Raw genomic sequence first — 11,089 nt, forward strand, 5'->3', positions numbered from 1 at the left:
TCAGCGCCTTTTAACTTGACACTGAAATACTCACGCTACCAATTAATGTACTGGGAGCAACTCTGGGTTTGGTGTCTTGACGACCTGCCGTACCTTCTGAGCCACAGCAGCCCCAATGTTGAGAAGGTCACGCCTGGGGAGCCAGGACGTCTCTAAACCTGTCCTGGACATGGGACCCCTTTAGTCTTCCTGTGGGGGGGCTGTAGCTCAGGAGGTAGAGCAGGTCTACCACTAATGGGAATGTCGGTGATTTGAGCCCTTTCTGCTCTGGTCTGTATGGCCGAATATCCTTGGGCAAGATATTAAACTCAGACTGAATGAGACATGTTGAGTAGAGTGCTCTGAGTGCTTGAACAGAAAAGTGCTATATAAGAATCAGTCCATTTAGCATGCTTTGTGTGCAGTTGGCCTGTTGGTTGCTGCTTCCATGGACCAGCCTTAATGATTTGTGTTGACTCACGATTTATTGTTGGAATCTTAATCTTGTTTAAGTGTTTTTCCATTTCCCGAGCAGCTTCCCTTCTCTTGTGCTCCCTGATTCTCCAGTCTGTGTCTTACTTTTGTGCATGTGAGCGCACTTTTGGTCTCTCCTTCAGTTTACTTCCATGTTTATTTTGAAAGTTGCTTCCTAATGTAGCTGTGTGTGATTTTAATCCTCCCTTTGTTCCTTTCCTGCCCTTGTTATTGTTTTGATTGAGTTCACACATGCTTTGTTAATCCCCTCCCTGGTGTGTGCATATTTCTCTTTCAGTCTTTGTATTTCTCAAGCAGTTTTGCAATATGGTTGGCACATGGTGAAGCCATAACCACATAAATATCATCACTCGTGGTTTCCCAGCAGTGCTTTGCAATATAAAGAGATGACTGGTGCAGCTCACCTATCAGGGGGTTTATGATGTGGCGATTGCTATTTGCTGTTCTTAGACCGTAATATTCCTAAAGAACAGCAAAATGAACTAAAAGTGGAAAGAAATGTCCAGAAACTCAGATCTGCAAATTTTGTCTGCAGTGTTGCAAAGGTTACTTTTAAAATGTATCCCACTACAGATTACAGATTACATGCCCCAAAATGTATTTTGTAAAGTATTCTGTTACGTTACTCAATGAGGGTAACGTATTCTGAATACTTTGGATTACTTGATATATTATCAAGCTTTTTACAACTACATGAATGTGATTTATTACTATTACTGAAGGTTACTCTCCATACCGATACAACCTAGAGTTTTAAACCTTAATATAAATGAGTAACAGTAGGTGGACATTAGGTAAGGCTGCACTTTTTTGCAGCGATCTCGTATATGAAACAGGTCCGCGGCTCCGAACCGTAGTAAAGGGACCTCTGGCTAATACGTCGGGTTCGTGTCGGGCTCGTAGCTGAAAACTAGCTTTACTTTGTTGTCTGGGTCAACTTTGCAGCGAGAGACAGAGAGGCGTTGAAAGGCTGCTCCAATAGAAAACAGGAACACAGAGTACAGCCGAGTTTTAACAGCTTACTTACAGCTGGGCTCGTCAGGCTCTCTGTTTAGCTGCAGTGGTTATTATTATATTTACATGCTTCCAGCTCCCGTTTCTGCTCGGGGCTGATTGCCGACACCACGCTAACCCCTCTCTGTCCTCTCTCCTCTTGCTACCACCAAATATTACCTGCTACACTCCAGTTCAACTCCCTAGTCTCCGTTTCCACCCTCGAGTCGCCGCGTCCCCTCGTGGTTTGCATTTAGCCAAATAAACCTTGTAAAAGTCTTTTGCTGCCTCTGTGCTGCACTTGGGTTCAGTTTTGTTTCTGGCCTTTGGCCTGTTGTGAAAAAAAGTTCTTAATTTTTCAATTTCTACTGTTTTTTTTTCGTCTGCCCGTTCGTTTTTTATATCGAATGGTTCCACAGTTTATGAAAAAAACTGGATATTTTCTATGAATTAAGAAGAGTTTCTGTTTTATAATTAGAGGATGTTCCTGCGAGAATGTTTATTATATTTTTATATTTACAGTTTAAGTCGTGCTGACAGATTTCTTCTCATTTACTCCAGCAGCATGTATCATGTAATAAACTGAGAGAAACTGTTAAAACTGTGTTTCTTTATCTCACATTAAGATATTGCAGTGATTCAATGTGTCGTTATCTGACAGATATCAGAGTTTATGTGGCTCTCGATGTAAAAGGAGTTTGACATAACTGGCCTAGATAAATCTATTTTATTAAAATGTAGGTTTCAGCATAATGATAGCATGTTGGCACAGTGGTTAGCACTGATCCTGGGTTTGAATCTACCACCCAGGTGGGAGTGAATATGAATAGTTGTCTGTCTGTTGGTATTACAACGTGTTTCGGGGTTTGCCCACCTGGATATCCTGGATGGATGCATGGATCTATTCCAGCACACATTTTAAACTTGTGCTTGAGTTTTATGCACATTTGCATTCATCTCCATGTCATAACAAATGAATTTTAAAAAGCTTGACTTGGGTCAACTTCTTAAAATAAAGTGTCATAAATACATCATGTGAAAGCCAAAAACACACTGCCGTAAAGTTTGAGTTTGACTTTGAGCATTAAGCTGACAGTAGCTCAGCTTACAGTCAGGTTGTGTTATCATACATTGATATACGCAGAGTGCTGACCCACTGAGTGCTGCGCTGTAAGATCAGCTTGTATGTTGGATCAAACTGCACTGATTTGACGTTGTGCATTAGAAAAGCTTTTCCCTCCGTCTGTCAATCTAAACGACTCCACTCCCGAATGCAGCAGCTTGTTAAAACCTCAACTTGAGATTTAAGTGGGGCACAATGGATGTATACGTACCTGGGCATGTACCTGGGGTCTAGCTATGCAGTTGCTCCTGCTCAGAAGAGCATGAAGTGTGTTGTAGGATCTAATTGGAAAAAGGAGACCACACCTGAATCACCAGAGTGCTCTAGCAAAGAGAATACAACCCAATTTTAGCCCTCTTTTTTCTCACACTGTTGGATGATAGGACACTCAGACTAGACTCGAGAAGAGTGTTCTGTGTGTGTGTGTGTGTGTGTGTGTGTGTGTGTGTGTGTGTGTGTGTGTGTGTGTGTGTGTGTGTGTGTGTGTGTGTGTGTGTGTGAAACTGTGGAGGTTCTGAAAACCTTTTGAAAGCACCTCCAGCAGTATAAGTAATACTGAATTAGCATATTTATATTTTTATGCTGTAACCCAAACCTAAACATCTCTTTCAGCCTGTGCTCATGGACACAAACTTTAAGCACTTTTTTTAATGCTATTTTCTGCTCCTTAATTAGCTGCTGTGGAAAGTTGGCCCTCTCTCACCTCTCTATTAAGAGACCCTGTGCTCTCCAGGATTGGAAAAGCATAGAGTTGACAACCAAAACGTTCAGCTTCTGTGTGTGTATCTGTGGAGGCGTGTGTGTCCGTGTCAGATTAAAGTAGAAAGTGATGAAACGATTCCTTTCTGTTGGTAAGCACGCAGAGAGAAAACAGGCAGCGGGATCCTTGACACCCGAAACCCATGCGCCGGGTCCCACCACAGGAGGGCACTGCATCGAGTGTGAGTAATTACATGTGTGAGTACTTTGCTGCCCTGTAGCTTCTAAGAATCCCCGTCATAATTATCTCCCCACACAGAGCTGCACAGTCTCTCAGGCACACACTGCAAAACCACACTCTCATATTGTTCCAATATGTCTCTCAGGCGTGCTAATTATGGGAATCGAGAATTGATTTTCGTGTGCTGTAACATCCTTGTGGGTTGCGCTCGTGTTTTAACAAATGGGATGAGTTTCTGTGGGTTAAAAGGCTGCGATAGCCACAGTATACACAGTGAACATACTGGTCCATTAATCTTCTGCAGTCCTCAACAACAACAAACTCGTGCGTTACTTCTGAACGAGGACAGGATGCGGTCCGAGTCCGTCCTCCCGTATTGGAAAGTCATATTTGCTGACGCACAAACGCAGCCCAATCATTTACAGCACAACAACCAAACCAGCCGTCTCAGTTACACTTAAACAACTGAGTCGTGCCCACGCCTCCTGGTCCCCCAGCTGCACCACCCCCGCACAATACATAATGAGATTCCTGGCTGTTTTGCCATTGATACTCCATGATGAACTTTAATGAGATGCTTTGGAAAAGATGAGCTCAAATCAGCACTTTTCCTTGGAGTGCAGGCGCTGGCTCAGAGGAAGAAGAAGTGGAAAAAAAGAAGCTTTTGCCAAGGGGTGGTGGCGGTGAGGGGGGGCAGCATCGATCCATATGCATTGTCTCATTAATTTCGCCAGAGGTGTGGATTCCTCGTGATCAATATCCAGCAACTGCATCTTTATTCTTCTGTGTAACCTATTACTGTCTGTGAAATGCAAGGCCCGGACAACAATTAGAGCTGTGGAGCAGGCAAGGCCAATCAATAGCATAGATGTATGATCTGTAAAGAAGGAAGCAATAACTAGTCAAAGGTACAGGGTGAATTCTTCCAAGGCTAAAGGCTAATTTGGTTGAGTGACTCCACCTCAGTCAATGGCCACCATGCTTCTCCAGAGCTCAGCCTTAATAAGAAGAGGGACCTTCAAGACTTTTTACAATACAGCTCTGGGTTCCAGGGTCCTTTCCATCAATCTGCTGTGATGAAAGCAATGATGTCTTCACTTCTTTGCCTTTTGCACAAAGCTCTGGACTACTAAAGGGCTCATAGACACTATAGGTATAAATACGACTGAGAAATATATGGAGGCCATGAAATAATGTGTACATTAAAAAGAGGAAGGTTTAAGGTGTTGCGGATAAATACAACAAAATAAAACAGGTACCGGTACCAAAAAAAGAAGATTTATTCATAACACACAGGAAAAGACCCAGGGAAACCCAGTTAACAATAAAATAAATAAATAAATAATGATAAAAAACATGAATTTCACACCCGAGCCTCAACTCTCGCAGCCTGGTACCAAACAACTCACGGACCTGTACCGGTCCATGGCCCAGGGGTTGGGACCGCTGCTATAGAAGTCTGCAATAAGAGGGCGTCTGTTGTGAGCTCTGTTTATGGCCTTAGTTCAGTAGTTTGGCTAATATCAGAAAAAAGCCTGTTTTGGCCAATAAGTGCACACTTTCTTGCTCCTTGTTAGGTCAGTTTTTTGGAAATGAAATGCTCATCTCGATCATGATAGCTAAAGCCATCTTTTATACTGTGTATAGGATCACGGTAAAGAAACTGGAGTGAACAGCAAGATGCAAATACATTAGGAATAGAAGAGAAGTCGAATGCTTATCTGTTATATATAGAGAACTTAAATAGTGCATTTTATAGCTAGCGGCGCATCACTGAGCACGGCTCATTTCCAAGTTAGTGAACAGCTCTCTGAAGATGGTGTAAGTATATTTGTTCTATATTTGTTCTGCTAGCAAGAAAATAGCAAAAGAATGCTATAACAGAAAACAGCCTTATATATAACGAAGCTGTATGCAGTTATGTGCACAGCTGTGCATGATTAATGTTAGCAGGTATGTTTGTAATGCTCAGTTGTGTGTACTATTGTAGAATACACACATGCACAGCTTCTCAGCTCCAAATGTCACTAATTTGCATATTCTGGTTGACTTCATTTTGAATGCCAGCAGCTTATTCTTACTTCTGATCGTCCAAGTCTGTTTCAAAACCATTTTTGAAAATGACTTCCTGTTCTTAAAAAGTTAGTCTGAGCTGTACTTCTAAAGTTTCGACCACCACTAGAATGCTAACATCCTAACTATGCTATTGGTGGCACTTGTAACAGTAGCAATGCTATCGCCCTCAGCTCAAGAGTCTTAAAATTGGTGTCAAGGAAGGCTGACTAATTATGATGTTGATTATATGAATAATGATGACATTAGAGAGGTGATTAGGACAGGAGCATCATCATGGTTTTCTAAGCAACGATTTCAATGTTTTGATGCAATCGGGGTTGCCAGGCTGGGGGCTGATGACAGGCGTGCAGCTGCAGAGAAAGATGACGTCCTTGCGTAGCTCAAAGCTTCCTCGCCCAGCTGTATTTTCATATCAGCAGTACAGCGGCTGTTAGCATATTAGGCTGTCCTTTTCTGCCAGTTCCTGCCATGGTTTACAAGTAAATGGAATGACTATAAATCACCGGTAAATCACACAGCAGAACTAAGATTATGTTGAGAATAATAACATAGCTATAAATCTTCCATGGTGCTGACTGGACTGGACAAAAACACAAGTTTATTCTGGGGGTTTGTAATATAATTTCCAATTCAGATTAGCCTGACATTGATGGATTGCATCATCATTCTCTCAAAATGCAAACAGACTTTTTTTTTGTTGACAGGCTGACAATTTGACGTTATTTTATTGTGTGGGTGGGCTGCTTCATCAGTGGTTTGTGGGAATAAAAATCAACTCAGATTGTCAGATTTTCAAATTTTTATTAAGTCTGAGTGAAAAAGTTTGGAGGGCAAACTTTGCTGTTTGCTATTTCCACGTCGCATAGAGTGACTCATCCCGTGGCTCGGGCGGTAGCGGGGATGCAGCTTATAGATATTGGTGAACTGTATGTCTAACAGCTTCCTTGCTGTCTTTTTCAGAGTGCAGAGGCACTTACTGGAGAACAGTGATGGCTGTTGGTCATTTGTGTATGGATTTCACTGCCACGTTTGAGAAGTTGCGGCTCTCAGGTATTCACTGCAGCATGAAAAGCAATAAATAGCAAAGCTATCTCACTGTTAAAGTCCACTTAGCTCCTGAGGGCCCGGTGCTCTATATGTAAATGAGAGTGCCTTGTAACAAGCACGTCGTCACGCACACACACATTGAAATCCTAGCTGAAGAACGCACGCACATGCACGCGCGTCTACCAAGTGACTATGACAGTGCTCTGCCTTAGATGAAAACAAAATACTCGTGAAGTTCTTTCCTCCAGCAGGCTGGACGCGAGGTGACTGCGTCGTCCTCCACCATTCAAGTGCTTTTCTCTTGTTTTCCTTTTCCTCGCACTTCACACTGACTCAGAAACAATCGAATTAGACATTGTGTTTGCCAGGCTGTTAATATCCTGAAAATCACCAGGTGGTTTGGATCTGTTTTTGCTCTGCCTCACACGCGCTTATTCAAAGCGAGCCTTTAAGCTTTCCATCACAATATTGGGACAAGAGATGAAAGCCAGAACCTTTGTTTGTTCGACCCCACCCCTCCGAGGTTTACCACTGACCTGAGAAAGTCTGAAGGTAATGCCAGTTAATCAAATACATCAGTCAGAGTGAAGAGAACGGCAGCGATGACCCCGGTCCGGCTCTCACCGCTGTGGCGTCTTCATGACAGGAAGGGTCGAACCGCAAGCAAAAACAAACTTCAAAAATGAGTGGGTATTTAATTAACCATGACAACATAGTTTGGCTTAACGAGCATTTCTTCCCCGACTAAAGTCTGCCATCCATTCTCTTGAGCTTCTCACAGTTGCTTGAGTGGGAAGCTTGCCAAAGCTTTGTAAATATACATGAAGATGAAACAGCTCTGCCAACTTCCTTCTGGTACACTGGGAATGAAGCTCTAATGAAGTATATTTCATGCTAACTTTTTGTAATGGAGCCTTTCTGTCCTGAATGACACACATTTGCACAGCTGCCCAACATGTGTTTGACCTCTGAATAATGCTTTACTTCAAGACTTTTTATGATATCCAGTAAGAATAACGACAGTGAGTCACGAGCCAGACTGGTGTAACACATTTAATAGCAAGGCCTGGCTAAAGCCTGTTTATGAGGCCCAAAATCATATACATCAGTTTAACTCCTGTGTGAGCTACACTCTTTTATTTTCTCGTGATGGTGGCATTAATAGTAGCATTAAAATGTGTTTTTTCCACCGTGGTTTGGTTACAGCTCCTCAGTGGGGTTGCTGTGGTGAGCATCCATCACCCTCCAACAGGCTGCTCTCTTCTCTCTCCATCAGGAATCACAGAGTGACACCTCGTTAATCCAACCGTGAAGATTTGCAAAGCAACTTGTGGATATTTTTACTGTAGTTTATATAATGCACGGGTCACTGTATACGTGGCAGTACAGAAGTACACAACCAAGTACTTCAGTGAGCCGTAGTCACTGTAGTGAATATCCTGCACATATGTAGGACACTGAATCCTGCGCACAGCTAACATGTAAAGTTTTTACTGGAACGTTTTAACAATTTGTCTCTTTTATATTCTCTGAGTATAACTGAAAGGGAAAGCAGGCGCCTCTTTTGTATCTACAGCAGTATTTAATATATCGCTTTGTAGCCCTGCATTTTTATTTATTTGGGTTTTTTGCATTTACCAGCTGCCTCGTCACAGTGAAACAAGAAGTCTTAGGATCCAGCACTTGCTGCTAGCCTGCTAATGCTACATGTCTATGTGACAGGACGATGGCTAGGCTAATAATGAGCTATAAGGCTTTTGCTGGCTGTTTAATTACCATTTGTGACTGTTATACATTTTATATTGATAGTAATTATAATAACAATGATGATAGTAGTACTCAACAACATTACAAAATACTAAATACTTTACAAAACACACAAAAAAGGCAGAAATTATCTAAATGTAACTGAAAAATATTTAAAGGTTTATTGTAAGAACATTTCAGTTAATGGTGCAAATTCACATTTCATATATTTTTTATTTTGACAAATGTCAAATCTGAGGTTAAAAATGACAAATTGAAGTGTTGGAAATGTCAAGCTGCTGTTCACTGTTGGATATCCTCCAACTCCGCCTGCCACGAGGAACCCGTGAAGCTCTTTTCTGAAACTGAGCGGTTTCTGTCATATTTCAGCTTTGACTATAGAACACAGTGACTGGATGTGCATCAGACGTCGGTGGTCTCTGCTCATGCAGCTTTTACCTGTGCATATTGGTCCTCACAGAGGTCTTTGGTCCACCTCATCATCAGAGTGTAGGCTCCATAGCTCAGCGGTTAGAGCACTGGTCTTGTAAACCAGGGGTCATGAGTTCGATCCTCACTGGGGCCTTACCTGTGTTACCTTATTAGCACAATTTCATTCTGATGTGCTAAAAAATGAAGTGTCTACTCACCATGCTCTTGGAGAAATGCCGAGACTTTCCTGATTGATGGCAAACCACTTCTTTATTGATCTATGCAGAGGTCTCAAAATCCCTCATTAATCGTGCAGGCGACGTCAAGTCTCGCCGTTATGGGAAAAATGGAGCATTTTGGACCCAGCGTGCATGCATCCCTTAGAATACACAGTGCCAACTTCTTTTACATACATGTAAACATTTTGCAAATTTCATAAATGTCCAGCTAATCAGTGAATGGTCGCCTGCCTCTGTGTTTTGGCCCTGCGACTGCACTAGTCCAGCGTGCACGCTAGCCTAAAGGCAGCTGGGAATTGGATAAGTGGAAGAAAACGAATGGATGGAACAAACCCAGGAGGACTTTAACGTTTTGTGATCCCATCTTGGCACCGCTGCCAAGTTTATGGCAACTGATTGTCCAATAGTCTCGAAGCCGACACACAAGTAAAAGAGTCCTTACACTTGTTATAGATGTAGCCATAAATTCTGTGTGGAAATGTGTTACAGTGTAACAAGAGTCAATTAAAATCAGATTTTTTGTTGTTATCATCCCCATTCCCAAAGCCTGTAGCTATTATGCAGTGAAAACATATATTTGCAACTTTTGTTGAACAGGTGAAGCACACTCTGCAGTATTTCAAGGGCAGCCACTTGGCACTGACAATGCATGCTGGGTCTCACCTAGAAGGCAAAGTACCCGAACAGCAACATATTTTTTTAATCAAGGACCAACAGCATGAATTCATTTCAAAAGCCCAATCCTTACAGTGTTAGCTTAGACTCGACTCCTTGTTCTTCCACGGCACAGATCATTAAAATATGCTTAAATGTCTGTGGTTTAAAAAAAAGAAAGAAAGTAAGAAGGGGAAAAACTGCCCTGAGAAGTAAAGTGAGTGACTGTGAATCACTCTTAGATCTTATTTCCCTTAGCTGAGTTGTTCATGTTAAAGTTGTTTTATTTATAAAAGCATTCCAGCTGAAGCCTTTCATGCTAGCTTAGATTCACTGCAGGCTTAAGAGTCAGACTGAAGCAAGCTAGCTTCAGAGACAACATCGTTTTTTTTCACCTTTTTGTTGGGAAGAAAGGGTACAAAAATAGTTTCATACAAGCGTAATATCCAATGTGACAGGCTTTAGCGCGGGTGAGCAATTTCGGAGCAAGTTACTCGCCCCTGTCTGTCTATTTCTGTGCCGTAAAGCACTGCGAGCAATCGTAACCCATGCCCAGCTCGATCATAAATGAAAGTGACTTTGAGAGCAAACAAACAAACAGAGCTTAAGTGAATCAGTTAGGCAGAAAGAGGCATGTGGCAGGCAGGCAGGTGATGGATGGTGGCGCTTAGGAGCCGTGACTTTTGGGTAAGTGACAATGACACACATAAAGGCCACCATTACCCATTTTAAGATGCGGTTAAAATCCTTATCGACCCGCCCGCCTCACTTGCCAATATGCCAGAGCATCACGCCAGCTGGAGCTAGATGGCAGGCGGGGAGTGATTTGCATTGACGAGAACTACCCCATCCCCACTTTATAACACTTGCACACACTCTTTATAGACAAGTTTCCTTATGTGAGCAGGGTTTCAAACCCAAAAGAGAAAAGCACCCATAGTAGCAAATTATTGATGGATTCCAAATGCTGCACTTTGCAATTCGTCACAAATGCACTTCAGAGTAAAAGTGTGCTGCAGAGTCAAATTAATACCTTGACACCAATTTGGTTGAGGACACTTTCTTCCACATTTCCTAATGCTGCCAAGTGACTCTCACATGTGCTGAATAATTGCATGAAATTACAGCTTCTTCCACACTTTTCAAATGTGCACACATGCCAAAATCAAACCTCGTGTGATGCATCAATAGGCCTACATCAAGCAGCAAATGGCTTTTTTGTTCTTCCATGTTAAAAAGCACATCTGTTCACGTAGCTCGCGTCCATCAAACTGGTGATTCTTTCAGTCGGACATGCACAGACACACCTGTCCTATATTTTCACACGACACTTTGGGAAGTCTTCCTATTTGCCTCAGAATTGTA

The 11,089-nt window shown here is 42.2% G+C and overlaps 1 non-coding gene across 1 annotated transcript; it reads left to right on the forward strand.

Annotated features, from left to right (window-relative positions):
- The first annotated feature begins 8,912 nt into the window (after positions 1-8,912).
- trnat-ugu (transfer RNA threonine (anticodon UGU)) lies at positions 8,913-8,985 on the forward strand. Its single transcript has one exon. It is a non-coding gene; the product is annotated as a tRNA-Thr (tRNA).
- The last annotated feature ends 2,104 nt before the right edge of the window (positions 8,986-11,089 follow it).

This window comes from Rhamphochromis longiceps, linkage group LG15, assembly GCF_057381845.1.
Source record: "Rhamphochromis longiceps isolate RC_006_pf linkage group LG15, R_longiceps_female_GT1.1, whole genome shotgun sequence".
In the NCBI taxonomy this organism is placed as follows: domain Eukaryota; kingdom Metazoa; phylum Chordata; class Actinopteri; order Cichliformes; family Cichlidae; genus Rhamphochromis; species Rhamphochromis longiceps.